Consider the following 20,347-nt stretch of genomic DNA (forward strand, 5'->3'; position numbering starts at 1 on the left):
GGGACAACACCGGCAAACAGAGAGGAAACACAATCAATGCAATGCAACAATATGATGCATGAATGTGTCATGGCAATATGCTGTGAATTGAGCTAATGCGTCTAGCAACAAGTGCAAGGGAGTCGATTTGAACCAAAGGTTCAAATGCAAACTCTAGTTTGAGCATTTAAAATGCCATTTGAATGTTTTCACTTATACAGCAGGTATAAGTTGGTTTTTCATGCATGGAAGTAGCATAAATGGATAGATTGGATTTTTCTGATAATTTTTCATATATAAATTATTTCATTTGGAGTTACGGTTGAATTTCTATGAATTTTAGAAGTTTAGGGCATTTTCTGGAATTTCTGAATTGTTTTTAATCCAGAAAATGATTTTCTGCATCAGCCTGACGTCAGTGTGACGTCAGCAGGTCAACTGACCCTGTCTAGGTCAAACCTGACGTGGGGGTCCTACCTGTCATTGACACGGTGGCTAAACAGTGATTAATTAAACCTAACAAAACTAATTAGCAGGCACTAGGGCCCACTGTCAGTGACTCTAGGTGATTAATTAGGCGCTAATGACGGTGGCACGTCATCATCGCCGGACTCTGGCCGGCGGCGACCATTCCGCACGGCGGAGCTGCAGCTAGGCGGTGCTAGGGGCTGCGGTTAGGTGCGGTGCGACCGCCAGGAGGGAGCCCATGCTCGTCCGCATCCAACGGATTAGGCAGCAGCGGCTGGGGTGCACTATACTCGCCGGAGACGAGCTCGCGGCGGCGGCCGAAGCTCGGGTGGGTGCGGTGTTAGCGCTGCGGCTTGCAAACGAGCTGGCTGTCGCGCTAGCGTTGCTCCACGGGGCGTTGCGAGTGCAACGGACGCACGCGCGGGGCCATTTGGTCACCGGGGCTTCGCCGGCGACGAGCCCGTGCGGCGATGGCTATGGTAAGCAAGGGGGCGATGACTACGGCGACCAAACGGGGGCAAGGTTAGGGGGAAATGACCGGGGGCTCACCGCGGTCACGAAGAGCTTCTCGCCGAGCTCGGGGAGGCACGGACGGCGACGGATTTGACGGCGGCGATGCACGGCCGTGCGCGGAGACGACGGGTCGATGGCGAGGCGACAGGGCGTCCGGCGATGCTCTCATTGAGGGGGAGCTTCAAGGCGTCGAGGCGGACGTAGGGGACAGCACGGGGAGGCGATGGAATGGCTGTGGCTGCGCGTACGGCGGTCAGCGTCGATGACGCGCTCGGTGGACGCGCGTGAGAGAGACAGGGAAGGGGAGAGAGGGCGACGAGCGATCGAGGGGACTCTGCGGGGATGGTGTGGCGTCTCCAGGCGCATCGGGGCAGCGGTGGGAAGCAGGAGGTGGCGCAGCGCGTGTGCGCGCACGGCGGCCACACGCCCTCGTCCTTCTGGCGCAAGGAGGAGGACGACTGGCATGGCCAGATGGGCCGGCTGGGCTGCACAGGTAAGTGGGCTGCCAGGTTAGGCCAGGTAACTCTCTCTCTCTTTTTTATTTCTATTTTTCTATTTCTTTTGCTCTGTTTTGATTTAGTAATAATACTAAACCATTTCATAAAATCCTGGAAATAATTATGGGTGACTTCTGAATTATTCCAGTGACCCTTAACAATTTCCAACATTTCTGGAGCATCTGAAATATATATAGCATTCAAATAGCTCCAATTCAATTACAATATGGATTAATTCAAAGACCATAAATGGCTTGGAAAAATGTGCATGACCTCTGGTGAAGGTTTTAACCTTTTTCCATAAATAATGAACATTTTTAAAGGGCATTTTGGGTTCATTGAAAATATTTTTATTTTGAACCTAGTTGAATTCATTTGGTGCTAGGGTTTAACAATCCCCAATTCAACTTTAAATGAAATTTAGACATGATGCAGCAACCAAGCTAGTCCAAGTGCCTAGCAAGGCTAGGGACGTGACACTCTAAAGCATAACCCCAGAATGATAGCGGTAGATCGGTAAGAGACATCATAGATCGCACCATATCCAATAGAGTGCGATTACGACGTTCAGACACACCATTACGTTGTGGTGTTCCAGGCGGCATGAGTTGTGAAACAATTCCACATTTCCTGAAGTGTGTGCCAAATTCGTGACTCAAATATTCCCCTCCACGATCTGATCGTAAGAACTTTATTTTCCTGTCACGTTGATTCTCAACCTCACTCTGAAATTCCTTGAACTTTTCAAAGGTCTCAGACTTGTGTTTCATTAAGTAGACATACCCATATCTACTCATGTCATCAGTGAGGGTGAGAACATAACGATAGCCACCGCGAGCCTCAACGCTCATTGGACCGCACACTTCAGTATGTATGATTTCCAATAAGTTGGTTGCTCGCTCCACTGTTCCGGAGAATGGAGTCTTGGTCATTTTGCCTATGAGGCATGGTTCGCACGTGTCAAATGATTCATAATCAAGAGACTCCAAAAGTCCATATGCATGAAGTTTCTTCATGCGTTTGACACCAATGTGACCAAGGCGGCAGTGCCACAAGTATGTGGGACTATCATTATCAACCTTACATTTCTTGGCATTCACACTATGAATATGTGTAACATCACGTTCGAGATTCATTAAGAATAAACCATTGACCAGCGGGGCATGACCATAAAACATATATCTCATATAAATAGAACAACCATTATTCTCGGATTTAAATGAGTAGCCATCTCGCATTAAACGAGATCCAGATACAATGTTCATGCTCAAAGCTGGCACTAAATAACAATTATTGAGGTTTAAAACTAGTCCCGTAGGTAAATGTAGAGGTAGCGTGCCGACGGCGATCACATCGACCTTGGAACCATTCCCGACGCGCATCGTCACCTCGTCCTTCGCCAGTCTCCGCTTATTCCGCAGCTCCTGCTTTGAGTTACAAATATGAGCAACCGCACCGGTATCAAATACCCAGGAGCTACTACGAGCGCTGGTTAGGTACACATCTATAACATGTATATCACATATACCTTTGGTATTGCCGGCCTTCTTATCCGCTAAGTACTTGGGGCAGTTCCGGTTCCAGTGACCGTTTCCCTTGCAATAAAAGCACTCAGTCTCAGGCTTGGGTCCATTCTTTGTCTTCTTCCCGGCGGCTTGCTTGGCGGGCACGGCAACTCCCTTGCCGTCTTTCCTGAAGTTCTTCTTACCCTTGCCTTTCTTGAACTTAGTGGTTTTATTCACCATCAACACTTGATGTTCCTTTTTGATCTCCACCTCCGCTGATTTCAGCATTGAATATACCTCAGGAATGGTCTTTTCCATCCCCTGCATATTGAACTTCATCACAAAGCTCTTGTAGCTAGGTGGAAGCGACTGAAGGATTCTGTCAACGACCGCGTCATCCGGGAGATTAACTCCCAGCTGAGACAAGCGGTTGTGCAACCCAGACATTTTGAGTATGTGTTCGCTGACGGAACTATTCTCCTCCATCTTACAACTGTAGAATTTGTCGGAGACTTCATATCTCTCGACCCAGGCATGAGCTTGGAAAACCATTTTCAGCTCTTGGAACATCTCATATGCTCCGTGCTGCTCAAAACGCTTTTGGAGCCCCGGTTCTAAGCTGTAAAGCATGCCGCACTGAACCAGGGAGTAATCATCACTACGTGACTGCCAGGCGTTCAGAACGTCTTGAGTTGCTGGGAAAACAGGTGCATCACCTAGCGGTGCTTCAAGGGCATATGCTTTCTTGGCAGCTATGAGGATAATCCTCAGGTTACGGACCCAGTCCGTGTAGTTGCTACCATCGTCTTTCAGCTTGGTTTTCTCTAGGAACGCGTTGAAGTTGAGGGCAACATTAGCGTGGGCCATTTGATCTAGAAGACATATTGTAAAGGTTTTTAGACTAAGTTCATGATAATTAAGTTCATCTAATCAAATTATTAACGAACTCCCACTCAGACAGACATCCCTCTAGTCATCTAAGTGATACATGATCCGAGTCAACTAGGCCGTGTCCGATCATCACGTGAGACGGACTAGTCATCATCGGTGAACATCTTCATGTTGATCGTATCTGCTATACGACTCATGTTCGACCTTTTGGTCTCTTGTGTTCCGAGGCCATGTCTGTACATGCTAGGCTCGTCAAGTCAACCTAAGTGTATTACGTGTGTAAATATGGCTTACACCCGTTGTATGCGAACGTTAGAACCTATCACACCCGATCATCACGTGGTGCTTCGGAACAACGAACCTTCACAGCGGTGCACAGTTAGGGGGAACACTTTCTTGAAATTTTAGCGAGGGATCATCTTATTTATGCTACCGTCGTTCTAAGCAAATAAGATGTACCACATGATAAACATCACATGCAATCAAATAGTGACATGATATGGCCAATATCATTTTGCTCCTTTTGATCTCCATCTTCGGGGCGCCATGTTCATCATCGTCACCGGCATGACACCATGATCTCCATCATCATGATCTCCATCATCGTGTCTTCATGAAGTTGTCTCGCCAATTATTACTTCTACTACTATGGCTAACGGTTAGCAATAAAGTAAAGTAATTACATGACGTTTCAGTTGACACACAGGTCATAAATAAATTAAGGCAACTCCTAGGCTCCTGCCGGTTGTCATACTCATCGACATGCAAGTCGTGATTCCTATTACAAGAACATGATCAATCTCATACATCACATATATCATTCATCACATCCTTCTGGCCATATCACATCACATGACACTTGCTGCAAAAACAAGTTAGACGTCCTCTAATTGTTGTTGCAAACTTTTACGTGGCTGCTATAGGTTTCTAGCAAGAACGATTCTTACCTACGCCAAAACCACAACGTGATATGCCAATTTCTATTTACCCTTCATAAGGACCCTTTTCAGCGAATCCGATCCGACTAAAGTGGGAGAGACAGACACCCGCTAGCCACCTTATGCAACTAGTGCATGTCAGTCGGTGGAACTGTCTCACGTAAGCGTCCGTGTAAGGTCGGTCCAGGCCGCTTCATCCCACGATGCCGCCGATTCAAGATAAGACTAGTAACGGCAAGTAAATTGACAAAATCAACGCCCACAACAACTTGTGTTCTACTCGTGCATAGAAACTACGCATAGACCTAGCTCATGATGCCACTGTTGGGGATCGTAGCAGAAATTAAAATTTGCTACGCATCACCAAGATCAATCTACGGAGTTTACTAGCAACGAGAGGGGAGGTGTGCGTCTACATACCCTTGTAGATCGCGAGCGGAAGCGTTCAAGAGAACGGGGTTGATGGAGTCGTACTCGTCGTGATCCAAATCACCGATGATCCAAGCGCCGAACGGACGGCACCTCCGCGTTCAACACACGTACGGAGCGGTGACGTCTCCCATGCCTTGATCCAGCAAGGAGGAGGGAGAGGTTGAGGAAGAAGGCTCCAGCAGCAGCACGACGGCATGGTGGTGGTGGAGTGACAGTTCTCCAGCAGGGCTTCGCCAAGCACACGCGGAGGAGGAGAGGTGTTGGGGAGGGGAGGGGCTGCGCCTTGGATGTGGTGCTGCAGCCCTCCCCTCACCCCTCTATTTATAGGGAGAAGGGGGAAGGGGGGCCGGCCCCTCTAGTTGGGATCTAGAGGGGGGCGGCGGCCAAGGGGGAGGTGGCTTGCCCCCCAAGCAAGGGGGGGCGCCCCCCTTTAGGGTTTCCCCCAAACCCTAGGCGCATGGGCCCTAGGAGGTTGGCGCCCAGCCCACTAAGGGCTGGTTCCCTTCCACCTACATCCCATAAGGCCCTCCGGGGCAGGTGGACCCTCCCGGTGGACCCCCGGAACCCCTCCGGTGGTCCCGGTACAATACCGGTATACCCCCGTATATTTCCGGTGACCGTATGGTGACTTCCCATATATAAATCTTCACCTCCGGACCATTCCGGAACTCCTCGTGACGTCCGGGATCTCATCCGGGACTCCGAACAACATTCGGTAATCACATACAAACCTTCCTTATAACCCTAGCGTCATCGAACCTTAAGTGTGTAGACCCTACGGGTTCGGGAATCATGCAGACATGACCGAGACACCTCTCTAGCCAATAACCAACAGCGGGATCTGGATACCCATGTTGGCTCCGACATGTTCCACGATGATCTCATCGGATGAACCACGATGTCGAGGATTCAAGCAATCCTGTATACAATTCCCTTTGTCAATCGGTACGTTACTTGCCCGAGATTCGATCGTCGGTATCCCAATACCTCGTTCAATCTCGTTATCGGCAAGTCACTTTACTCATTCCGTAATGCATGATCCCGTGACTAACTACTTAGTCACATTGAGCTCATTATGATGATGCAATACCGAGTGGGCCCGGAGATACCTCTCCGTCATACGGAGTGACAAATCCCAGTCTCGATCCGAGCCAACCCAACAGACACTTTCGGAGATACCTGTAGTGCACCTTTATAGCCACCCAGTTACGTTGTGACGTTTGGTACACCCAAAGCATTCCTACGGTATCCGGGAGTTGCACGATCTCATGGTCTAAGGAAATGATACTTGACATTAGAAAAGCTTCAGCAAACGAACTACACGATCTAGTGCTATGCTTAGGATTGGGTCTTGTCCATCACATCATTCTCCTAATGATGTGATCTCGTTATCAATGACATCCAATGTCCATGGTCAGGAAACCGTAACCATCTATTGATCAACGAGCTAGTCAACTAGAGGCTCACTAGGGACATGTTATGGTCTATGTGTTCACACATGTATTACGATTTCCGGATAACACAATTATAGCATGAACAATAGACAATTATCATGAACAAGGAAATATAATAATAACCATTTTATTATTTCCTCTAGGCCATATTTCCAACAGTACCCTTGTAGACCGAAAGCGGAAGCATTTTACAACGCGGTTGATGTAGTCAAACTTCTTCTCATTCCGATCGATCAAGCACCGAATGTACGGCACCTCCGAGTTCTGCACACGTTCAGCTCGATGACGTCCCTCGAACTCTTGATCCAGCGAAGTGTCGAGGGAGAGTTCCGTTAGCACGATGGCGTGGTGACGGTGATGGTGAAGTGATCCGCGCAGGGCTTCGCCTAAGCAGTACTAAGATATGACCGGAGGCGTAAACTGTGGAGGGGGGCGCCACACACGACAAACAATTGTTGGTGTGTGTTCTTGCTGTGCCCCACTCATATATATAGGTTGGAGGGGAGGAGAGGCAGCCAAGGGGGCGCCGCAAGTAGGAGGAATCCTACTTGAGCACCTACCAATTCGGCCTCCCCCTTTCCTATTCCTATTCGGAGTAGGAAGGGAAGAGGGGGAAGGGGGAATCATATTCCCTTTTTCCTTTCCTCCTTCCCCTTTCCTTCTCAAATTTGGCCAGCCCATATGGGGGGTGCACCAGCCCCTTTGTGGCTGGTGTGTTTCCCCTCTTGGCCCATAAGGCCCATATCTTTTGCCGGGGGTGCCCGGAACCCCTTCCGGTGACCCGATAAGTACCCGGTACCCCCGGAACACTTCCGGTGTCCAAATACTATCGTCCTATATATGAATCTTTACCTCTCAACCATTTCGAGACTCCTCGTCATGTCCGTGATCTCATCCAGGACTCCTAACAACATTCAGTCACCAAATCACATAACTCATATAATACAAAATCGTCATCGAACGTTAAGCGTGCGGGCCCTACGGGCTCGAGAACTATGTAGACATGACCGAGACACCTCTCCGATCAATAACCAACAGCGGAACCTGGATGCTCATATTGGTTCCCACATATTCTACAAAGATCTTTATCGATCGTACCGTAATGACAACATACGTTATTCCCTTTGTCATCGGTATGTTACTTGCCCGAGATTCGATCGTCGGTATCTTCATACCTAGTTCAATCTCATTACCGGCAAGTCTCTTTACTCGTTCCGTAATGCATCATCCCATAACTAACTCATTAGTCACATTGCTTGCAAGGCTTATTATGATGTGCATTACCGAGAGGGCCCAGAGATACCTCTCCGATACTCGGAGTGACAAATCCTAATCTCGATCTATGCCAACCCAACAAACACCTTCGGAGGTACCTGTACAGCATCTTTATAATCACCCAGTTACGTTGTGACGTTTGATAGCACACAAGGTATTCCTCCGGTATCCGGGAGTTGCATAATCTCATAGTCAAAGGAATATGTATAAGTCATGAAGAAAGCAATAGCAATAAAACTTAACGATCATTATGCTAAGCTAACGGATGGGTCTTGTCCATCACATCGTTCTCCTAATGATGTGATCCCATTCATCAAATGACAACACATGTCTATGGTTAGGAAACTTAACCATCTTTGATTAACGAGCTTGTCTAGTAGAGGCTTACTAGGGACACGGTGTTTTGTCTATGTGTCCACACATGTATCAAGTTTCCGGTTAATACAATTCTAGCATGAATAATAAACATTTATCATGATATAAGGAAATATAAAATAACAACTTTATTATTGCCTCTAGGGCATATTTCCTTCAGAATTCGTATTTTTCCTAGGTCTAACTCATGGGCCGACGCCACCTTGTGTTGCAATCGAGGCACGAGTAGTCGAAGTAGAAGCACTAACATTCCCCTTCTTGGAGAAAGTGCTTGACCCAAGCTGGTGAATAATCTGTGTTGGTATGTGTACAAGAGAATGTAGCTAGTCGAACTAAAATTGACGGCTACCATACTTTCTTATACCACTACGGATCTCAAGAATTAAAACACTAAGATGAACACATCGGAATTGGTAGAGAATAAGCCCTTGGAAGCATATAAGGGAGTAATGAAGCCGCTGAAATGACGTAATAATATCTAGTCCTAAAGGAGTAGTTCGTACGTCATTCGTTCGTTCGTTAGCCCTCCCACCCCGATCGATAGAAGCCACCACTGATTTTTATTTCACGTACGCCCCATCTCTTGTTTATGACCCGAGTTTTTTCCAATCCAATACAAACCAGTCAAAAAACCCAACTCCATTACCTATCTCCCCATGACTCGGTCTCTCTCTTGGCCCGCCAGGGTTTCCAATCAAACGCCATTGATTCTCCTCGCCGCCGCCAATTCTCCTTGCCTCCTCCTCCGGCTCCCTCCTCGAATACCCGTGGCCGGCCCTTCTTCTGCCACGGCAAGCGGCCCCTGCGGCGACCCATGCCTGCTCTGCAGGAACGCGGACGATAGACCCTTTCGATCCAATCCGATCGTGAGGATCAGTAAGCGCGCCACCACCTCCTCTGCTTGCATGCCGGAGTCGTTCATTCCCATCACTCCACCATCGACGAGGAGGACGCCACTGCGTCACCGCTCCTCTGATCTCAATGCCACAGCTACCACATATCCTGCGATCATGACCGAAGAAAAAGTACACACACCGCAATACCATGATACGTTTCCAATGTATCTACAATTTATGAAGGATTCATGCTGTTATATTATCATTCTTGGATGTTGTACAATCATTTTATAGCAACTTTACATCATTTTTTGGGGACTAACCTATTGACATAGTGCCCAGTGCTAGTTATTGTTTTGCTTCTTTTTTACATCGCAGAAAATCAATATCAAACGGAGTCCAAACACAGCGATTTTTTTTGGAGAATTTGTTTGGACCAGAAGACCCATGATGGGCTAAAAAAGTGCCAGAGGGGAGGTCCGAGGTGGGGACAGCCCACCTGGGCATGCCGAGGGGGGTTGTGCCCCCCTTGGTGACCTCCCGCACCACCTATTCGCCCTATAAATTGTCAAATATTCCAAAAAACCCTCAGGGTAATGATTGCTCCCTGACTATAGCGCCAGAAAGCTCCTGTCTGCTAGGACTACGTCGGTATTTCCCCAAAGAGGAAGGGATGATGTAGCACAGCGAAGGTAGGTACTTCCCTCAGTGATGAGACCAAGGTTATCGAACCAGTAGGAGAACCAAGCAACACAACGTAAACAACAGTTGCACACAAATAACAACACCTCGCAACCCGACGTGTTAAAGGGGTTGTCAATCCCTTTCGGGTAACGATGCCAGAAATTTGTAATAGATTGAAATAATAGATCGCAAAATAAAGTGCATCAAAGTATTTTTGTATTTTTGGTTTAATAGATCTGAATAAAAATGCAAAGGAAAAGTAGATCGCAAGCAAATATATGAGAAAGAAGACCCGGGGGCCGTAGGTTTCACTAGTGGCTTCTCTCGAGAAAAATAGCAAACGGTGGGTAAACAAATTACTGTTGGGTAATTGATAGAACTTCAAATAATTATGACGATATCCAGGCAATGATCATTACATAGGCATCACGTCCAAGATTAGTAGACCGACTCCTGCCTGCATCTACTACTATTACTCCACACATCGACCGCTATCCAGCATGCATCTAGTGTATTAAGTTCATGGAAAAACGGAGTAATGCAATAAGAACGATGACATGATGTAGACAAGATCCGTTTATCTATTGCGTAGATATAGATCCCATCTTTTTATCCTTAGTAGCAACGATACATATGTGTTGTTTCCCTTTCTACCACTGGGATCAAGCACCGTAAGATCGAACCCACTACCGGGCTCCTCTTCCCATTGCAAGATAAATAGATTAAGTTGGCCAAACAAAACCCAAATATCGGAGAAGAAATATGAGGCTATAAGCGATCATGCATATAAGAGATCAAAGAAACTCAAATAACTTTCATGGATATAAAAAGATATAAGTGATCATAAACTCGAAGTTCATCAGATCCCAACAAACACACCGCAAAAGAGTTACATCATATGGATCTTCAAGAGACCATTGTATTGAGAATTCAGCGAGAGAGAGGAAGCCATCTAGCTACTAACTACGAACCCGAAGGTCTACAAAGAACTACTCACGCATCATCGGAGAGGCACCAATGGAGGTGGTGAACCCCATTCGAGATGGTGTCTAGAGTGGATCTAGTGGTTCTGGACTCTGCGGCGGCTAGATGAATATTTCGTCGACCTCTTGGGTTTCTGGAATATTGGGGTATTTATAGAGCAAAGAGGCTGTCCGGGGGCACCTGAGGTGGGCACAACCCACCAGGGTGCGCCTGGGCCTCCTGGCGCGCCCTGGTGGGTTGTCCCCTCCTCGGGACTCCCCCCAGGTGCAACCAGGGCCCAACTTCTTCCTTTTGGTCCATAAAAAATCATCGTAAAGTTTCGTGGCATTTGGACTCCGTCTGATATTGATTTCCTGCGATGTAAAAAACATGGAAAAAACAGCAACCGACACTTGGCACTATGTCAATAGGTTAGTACCAAAAAATGATATAAAATGACTATAAAATGATTATAAAACATCCAAGATTGATAATAAAACATCATGGAACAATAAAAAAATTATAGATACATTGGAGACGTATCAGCGTCCCCAAGCTTAACTCCTGCTCGTCCTCGAGTAGGTTAGTGATAAAAACAGAATTTTTGATGTGGAGTGCTGTTTATCAAGTCATAACATATTCTTTTCTTTATAGCATGGACATTTGGACTTTTATGTGATTCAAAGCAATAGTCTAGTTTTGACATAATAATTTAGATACTCAAGCATATCAACAAGCAACCATGTCTTTCAAAATATCAACGCTAAAACAAGTTATCCCTAGCCCATCATGCTCAAACATTGGTCCATTCATGAAACACACTCGAATATTAGCTACACCCAATACTTAAGCATGATCATATTGCCTCTTAGTTGATGCTTTTATAAGAGAAGATGGAGACTCAAATTCAAAATAAAAATTGCATAAAGTAAAATAAAGGCCCTTCACAGAGGGAAGTAGGGATTTGTAGAGGTGCCAGAGCGCAAAGCAAAAAAAATTAGAGATAAAAACATTTTGGGAGGTGTATCCATCCCACCGATGAAAACGACGTAGAGCTACGAACACTTTCCATGCTAGATATGCCATGGGCGGTTCCCAAACGGAAAATAAAGTTTATTCCTTTTTCCACCATACTTTCACTTTCCATGGCTAACCGTATCCACTGGTGCCTTCCATACCAACACTTTCCAAGGAATTTATTATTTGACAACATAAAGTAAATTCATTTTTGCATTTCGAGACTAGGAATCCCTAAAACATTTGCCTTACTCTCGTGCAATGATAAGTGAATAAACACTCATCGTGAGAATAAAACATCCAGCATGGAAAATATTAGTCACCCGTTACCGTTCCGCGAGCGAAACAAACACACAAAAGAGAAGTTTATTTTGAAATTAGAGATGGCACATGAAAATTTGCTTCGAATGGCAAAAGAATACTGCATATAGGTAGATATAGTGGACTCATGTGGCAAAACTGGTTTAATGGATTTTGGATGCACAAGTAGAGATCATGCTTAGTGCAAAATGAAGGCTAGCAAAAAGATTGAGAAGCGACCAACCAAGAAACGAATAATCTCATAAGCAAGCATTAAGCATAATTAACACCGAATAATGCACCACAAGTAGGACATAATTTTCATTGCATGATTATTGACTTCCGTGCATGCATAGGGAATCACAAACCTTAACACCAATATTCTTACTAGAGCACAATTATTCATCAACATAACTCACATATCACATCATCATATCTCAAAACTATTACTAAGAATCAAGTTTATTTTTACCAATGATCTTCATGACATTTTTTACTTTATCCTTCTTAGATATCTATCACTTTGGGACTAATTTTCATGTGTTGCTTTTCATAAGCTCAAACAAATATAAGTGAAGATCATGAGCATAACAATTTTTCTTTCTCTCAAAATAATTTAAGTGAAGCAAGAGAGAATTTCTTAAAAAATTACTAACTCTCAAATAAATCTAAGTGAAGAAAGAGAGCATTTCTTCAAAAAATACTAAGCACACCATGCTAAAAAAGATATAAGGGAAGCACTAGAGCAAGTCCTAGCTCATAAAAGGTTTAAGTGAAGCACAGAGAGAAATTCTAACAAGTCATGATATAATTTTGGCTCTCTCAAATAGGTGTGTCCAGCAAGGATTGATGACTTAAAACACAAAATAAAAGAAGCAAATACACATATCATACAAGAAGCTCCAAGCAAAACACATATCATGTGACGAATAAAAATATAGCCTCGGGTAAAATACCGATGGTCGTTAGAAGAAAGAGGGGATGCCACTCAGGGGCATCCCCAAGCTTAGTTGTTTGCTCATTCTTTTATAATAGCTTGGGATGACGGGGCATCCCCAAGCTTAGGCTCTTCTATCCTTCTTTCATCCATCGTAAGATAACCCAAAACTTGAAAACTTCAATCGCACAAAACTCAAAAAACCTTTGTGAGATCCGTTAGCAAAAGAAAGCAAACCAGTACTATAAGTGATGTATCAAACAAATTCATATTTTGTTTTTGTATTATATCTACTGTATTACAACTTTTCTTTGGCAAAAACTCATCAAAGAAAACCATAGAGCCATCAAAATAAGCACACAACATGAAGAAAATAGAATCTGTCAAAACCGAACAGTCTGTAGCAATATGACTTTTGTGAATACTTCTGGAACTCCAAAAATTCTACCAAATTAGGAAGACCAGGTAATTTGTATATTAATCTTATGCAATAAGAATCAGGGCAAAATCTCTTTTCTGTGATTTATCAAAATTATTTTCGTGAGCGCATAGTTTCTATCTTTTTCAGCAAGATCAAACAACTATCACCCAAGAAGATCCTAAAGGCTTTACTTGGCACAAAAAATAATTAAAACACAAAAAACACAATCATACCAGTAGCATAATTGTGCAAACACACAAAAACAGAATGTAAAAAGCAAAAATAAATTTTATTCATTGGGTTGCCTCCCAACAAGCGCTATAGTTTTACGCCCTTAGCTAGGCATAAGGCAAGGATCTAAGTTTTGTCATCTTTGGTTCGAGATCCATAAGGTGCCCTCATGATTGATTCATAAGGTGGCCTGATTTTTGTTCTAGGAAAGTGTTCCATACCCTTCCTCAAAGGAAATTGGAACTTGATATTGCCTTCTTTCATATCAATCACGGCACCGATAGTGCGTAAAAACGGTCTTCCAAGAATAATTGGACAAGATGGATTGATATCAATATCAAGAACAATAAAATCTATGGGCACATAATTCCTATTTGCAAGAATAAGAACATCATTAATTCTTCCCATAGGATTTTTAATAGTAGAATCCGCCAAGTGCAAATTCAAAGAACATTTTTCAAGATTGGTAAGACCAAGCACATCACATAAAGATTTCAGAATTGTGGAAACACTAGCACCCAAGTCACACAAAGCAAAACACTCATAATTTTTAATCTTGACTTTGATAGTAGGTTCCCATTCATCATGCAATTTTCTAGGAATTGAAATTTCTAATTCCAATTTTTCTTCCAAAGCTTTCATCATAGCATCAACAATATGTTTAGTAAAAGCTTTGTTTTGTTCATAAGCATGGGGTGAATTTAGCTTGGATTGTAACACAGAAATACAATCAATCAAAGAGCAACTATCATAATTAAATTCTGTAATCCAAAAGAGTGGTGCATCACTAACTAAAGTTTTGACCTCTCCAAACCCACTTTTATCATTTTGTCAACAAGATTTTCACCCTCCGAAATATTGGGACGCCTTCTACCTAAAGTTGACTCTTCTCCAGCCCCTTCTTCATCAATCCTAATTTTACTAAACAGAGAATCAATAGAAGAAACACCAATCATTTTAAGATCTTCATCATTTTTGCAAGAATAATCACTAGAAAAAGTTTTCTCTAAAAATTCTCTTTTAGCTCTAAGCATAGCAGTTCTTTTCTTACTTTCATCCATAGAAACATAAAGAGCTTTAATTGATTCATCAACTTTAGGCACAAAAATTTTCAACTTGAGATTTTCAACATCAAGAGCAATTCTATCAACACTTCTAGACAAATCATCAATCTTATTCAACTTTTCTTCTATGGTAGTGTTGAAAACTTTTTGCATGTTGATAAATTCTTTAATATTATTCTCAAGATCAGAGGTGTTCCTATTATTATTGTAAGATTGATTTTCATAGGAATTACCATAATTATTAGAGGAATTACTAGGGAAAGGCCTAGGATTAAAATTTCCTCTATAAGCATTGTTGTTGAAATTATTGCGAGAAATGAAATTCACATCTATGGCATGACTATTTTGCTCAATCAAAGTAGACAAAGGCATATCATTAAAATCAATAGGAGCACTTTCATTAGCAACCAATTTCATAAGAGCATCAACTTTATCACTCAAAGAAGAAATTTCTTCAACCGAGTTAACTTTTTTACTAGTAGGAGCTCTTTCGGTATGCCATTGTGAATAATTTGCCATGATATTATCAAGCAATTTGGTGGCTTCACCCAAAGTAATTTCCATAAAAGTACCACCCGCGGCAGAATCTAAAAGATTACGAGAAACAAAATTCAACCTTGCATAAAATTTTGTATGATCATCCAAAGATTTATCCCATGAGTTGGGCAATTCCTTAGCATCATTTTCATCCTTTCCCAAGATTGTGCAACATGCTCATGTTCAAGTTGCTTGAAATTCATGTTCTGAGTTCTAAGGGAAATAATTTTTGCGGGCGGAAAATACTTAGTGATAAAAGCATCTTTGCACTTATTCCAAGAATCAATACTATTGCGAGGCAAAGAAGAGAACCAAATTTTTGTAGAATCACTTAAAGAAAATGAAAATAATTTCATCTTGACCACATCATTGTCCACATCTTTTTTCTTTTGCATATCGCATAATTCCACGAAGGTATTAAGATGGGAAGCGGCATCCTCATTAGGAGTACCGAAAAATTGGTCTTTCATAACAAGATTTAGCAAAGCAGTATTAATATCACAAGACTCCGCACTAGTGGCGGGAGGAGCAATTGGAGTGCCAATAAAATCATTGTTGTTGGTATTTGAGAAATCACATAACTTGGTGTTCTCTTGAGTCATGATGACCACACAACAAAATTGCACTAAAAACAGATCTGGCAAGGAAACGGCAAACGGAAAAAGAGAGGTGAGTAAAACGGTAAATTTTTGTGAAGTGGGGGAGAGGAAAACGAGAGGCAAATGGCAAATAATGTAAATTGCGAGGAGATGAGATTTGTGATTAGGAACCTGGTTATGTTGAAGATCCTTCCCGGCAACGGCACCAGAAATTCCTTTTGATTGCTCCCTGACTATAGCGCCAGAAAGCTCTTGTCTGCTAGGACTACGTCGGTATTTCCCCAAAGAGGAAGGGATGATGTAGCACAACGAAGGTAGGTATTTCCCTCTGTGATGAAACCAAGGTTATCGAACCAGTAGGAGAACCAAGCAACACAACGTAAACAACACCTGCACACAAATAACAACACCTCGCAACCGGACGTGTTAAAGGGGTTGTCAATCCCTTTCGGGTAACGATGCCAGAAATTTGTAATAGATTGAAATAATAGATCGCAAATAAAATAAAGTGCAGCAAAGTATTTTTGTATTTTTGGTTTAATAGATCTAAATAAAAATGCAAAGGAAAAGTAGATCGCAAGCAAATATATGAGAAAGAAGACCCGGGGGCCGTAGGATTCACTAGTGGCTTCTCTCGAGAAAAATAGCAAATGGTGGGTAAACAAATTACTATTGGGAAATTGGTAGAACTTCAAATAATTATGACGATATCCAGGCAATGATCATTACATAGGCATCACGTCCAAGATTAGTAGACCGACTCCTGCCTGCATCTACTACTATTTGTCCACACATCGACCGCTATCCAGCATGCATCTAGTGTATTAAGTTCGTGGAAAAACGGAGTAATGCAATAAGAACGATGACATGATGTAGACAAGATCCGTTTATCTATTGCGTAGATATAGATCCCATCTTTTTATCCTTAGTAGCAATGATACATACATGTTGTTTCCCTTTCTGTCACTAGGATCAAGCACCGTAAGATCAAACCCACTACCGGGCACCTCTTCCCATTGCAAGATAAATAGATCAAGTTGGCCAAACAAAACCCAAATATCGGATAAGAAATACGAGGCTATAAGAGATCATGCATATAAGAGATCAGAGAAACTCAAATAACTTTCATGGATATAAAAAGATAGAACTGATCATAAACTCGAAGTTCATCAGATCCCAACAAACACACCGTAAAAGTTACATCATATGGATCTCCAAGAGACCATTGTATTAAGAATTCAGGGAGAGAGAGGAAGCCATCTAGCTACTAACTATGGACCCGAAGGTCTAGAAAGAACCACTCACGCATCATCGGAGAGGCACCAATGGAGGTGGTGAACCCCATCCGAGATGGTGTCTAGATTGGATCTGGTGGTTCTGGACTCTGCGGCGGATGGATGAATATTTCGTCGACCTCCTTAGAGTTTCTGGAATATTGGGGTCTTTATACAGCAAAGAGGCAGTCTGGGGGCACCCGAGGTGGGCACAATCCACCAGGGCGTGCCCTGGTGGGTTGTCCCCTCCTCGGGACTCCCCCAGGTGCAACCAGGGCCCAACTTCTTCCTTTTGGTCCATAAAAAATCGTCGTAAAGTTTCGTGAAATTTGGACTCTGTTTGTTATTGATTTCCTGCGATGTAAAAAACATGGAAAAACAGCAACTGGCACTTGGCACTATGTCAATAGGTTAGTACCAAAAAATGATATAAAATGATTATAAAACATCCAAGATTGATAATAAAACAGCATGGAATAATCAAAAATTATAGATAAGTTAGAGACGTCTCAGGTAACCCTAGATCAGAAGTTCCGCCGCCGCAAGCCTCTGTAGCCATGAAAAACCAATCTAGGCCCCGTTCCGGCACTCCGCCGGAGGGGGAGATCATCACCGGTGGAGATATTCATCATCCCGGCGGCCACCATGATGAGGAGGGAGTAGTCCACCCCCGGGGCTAAGGGTTTGTACCAGTAGCTATGTGTTTAATCTCTCTCTCTCTCTTTCTCTCTCTCGTGTTCTTGAGATGTCACGATCTTGATGTATCGCGGGCTTTGTTAATATAGTTGAATCATGGTGTTTCTCCCTCTCTATCTTGTTGTGATGAACTGAGTTTCCCTTTGAGATTTCGTTTTATCGGATTGAATACTTTTATGGATTTTAAAGCACTTGATATATGTCTTGCATATGAATACCCGTGGTTACAATGGGGTATTATATTGATTCACTTGACATATGTTTTGGCACTCAACTCGCGGATTCCCGAGGTGACATTGGGGTAATCTATGCATAGGGATTGGTGCATGATACGTCTCCAACGTATCTATAATTTTTGATTGCTCCATGCTATATTATCTTGTGTTTTGGACATTATTGGGCCTTATTATTCACTTTTATATATTTTTGGGACTAACCTATTAACCGGAGGCCCAGCCCAGAATTGATGTTTTTTGCCTATTTAAGAGTTTCGCAGAAAAAGAATATCAAACGGAGTCCAAACGGAATGAAACCTTCGGGAACGTGATTTTCGGAACGAACAAGATCCAGGAGACTTGGACCCTACGTAAGAGAAGCTTCCAGGAGGCCACGAGGTAGGGGGGCGCGCCTACCCCCCAGGGCGCACCCTCCACCCTCGTGGGCCCCCTGTTGCTCCACCGACGTACTCCTTCCTCCTATATATACCTATGTACCCCCAAACGATCAGAACAGGAGCCAAAAACCTAATTCCACCACCGCAACCTTCTACACCCACGAGATCCCATCTTGGGGCCTGTTCCGGAGCTTCTCCGGAGGGGGCATCCACCACGGAGGGCTTCTACATCAACACCATAGCCTCCCCGATGAAGTGTGAGTAGTTTACCTCAGACCTTCGGGTCCATAGTTAGTAGCTAGATGGCTTCTTATCTCTTTTTGGATCTCAATACAATGTTCTCCCCCTCTCTCGTGGAGATCTATTCGATGTAATCTTCTTTTTGCAGTGTGTTTGTTGAGACCAATGAATTGTGGGTTTATGATCAAGATTATCTATGAACAATATTTGAATCTTCTCTGAATTCTTTTATGTATGATTGGTTATCTTTGCAAGTCTCTTCGAATTATCAGTTTGGTTTGGCCTACTAGATTGATCTTTCTTGCAATGGGAGAAGTGCTTAGCTTTGGGTTCAATCTTGCGGTGTCCTTTCCCAGTGACAGTAGGGGCAGCAAGGCACGTATTGTATTGTTGCCGTCGAGGATAACAAGATGGTTTTTTTATCATATTGCATGAATTTATCCCTCTACATCATGTCATCTTGCTTAAGGCGTTACTCTGTTTTCATGAACTTAATACTCTAGATGCATGCTGGATAGCGGTCGATGAGTGGAGTAATAGTAGTAGATGCAGGCAGGAGTCAGTCTACTTGTCTCGGACGTGATGCCTATATACATGATCATACCTAGATATTCTCATAACTATGCTCAATTCTGTCAAATGCTCAACAGTAATTCGTTCACCCACCGTAAAATACTTATGCTCTTGAGAGAAGCCACTAGTGAAACCTATGGCCCCCGGGTCTATCTTCAGCATATTAATCTTCCAACACTTATTTATTTCCTTTGCTTTTTTACTTTGCTTTTATTTTACTTTGCATCTTATCATTAAAATACCAAAAATATTATCCTATCATATCTATCAGATCTCACTCTCGCAAGTGGCCGTGAAGGGATTGACAACCCCTTATCGCGTTGGTTGCGAGGATTTATTTGTTTTGTGTAGGTACGAGAGACTCGCGCGTAGCCTCCTACTGGATTGATACCTTGGTTCTCAAAAACTAAGGGAAATACTTACGCTACTTTGCTGCATCACCCTTTCCTCTTCAAGGGAAAACCAACGCAGTGCTCAAGAGGTAGCAAGAAGGATTTCTGGCGCCGTTGCCAGGGAGGTCTACGCAAAAGTCAACATACCAAGTACCCATCACAATCCCTTATCTCCCGCATTACATTATTTGCCATTTGCCTCTAGTTTTCCTATCCCCCACTTCACCCTTGCCATTTTATTCGCTCTCTCTTTTCCGTTTGCCTCTTTTTTTCTTGCTTTTTGTTTGCTCGTGTGTTGGATTGCTTGTTTGTCACGATGGCTCAAGATAATACCAAATTATGTGACTTTACCAATACCAACAATAATGATTTCCTTAGCACTCCGATTGCTCCTCTTACCGATACTGAATCTTGTGAAATCAATGCTGCTTTGTTGAATCTTGTCATGAAAGATCAATTCGCCGGCCTTCCTAGTGAAGATGCCGCTACTCATCTAAATAGCTTCGTTGATTTGTGTGATATGCAAAAGAAGAAATATGTTGATAATGATATTGTCAAATTGAAGATATTTCCTTTTTCGCTTAGATATCGTGCTAAAGCTTGGTTTTCGTCTTTGCCTAAAAATAGTATTGATTCGTGGAAT

The sequence above is a fragment of the Aegilops tauschii genome, chromosome 3 (assembly GCF_002575655.3).
Source record: "Aegilops tauschii subsp. strangulata cultivar AL8/78 chromosome 3, Aet v6.0, whole genome shotgun sequence".
Lineage (NCBI taxonomy): Eukaryota > Viridiplantae > Streptophyta > Magnoliopsida > Poales > Poaceae > Aegilops > Aegilops tauschii.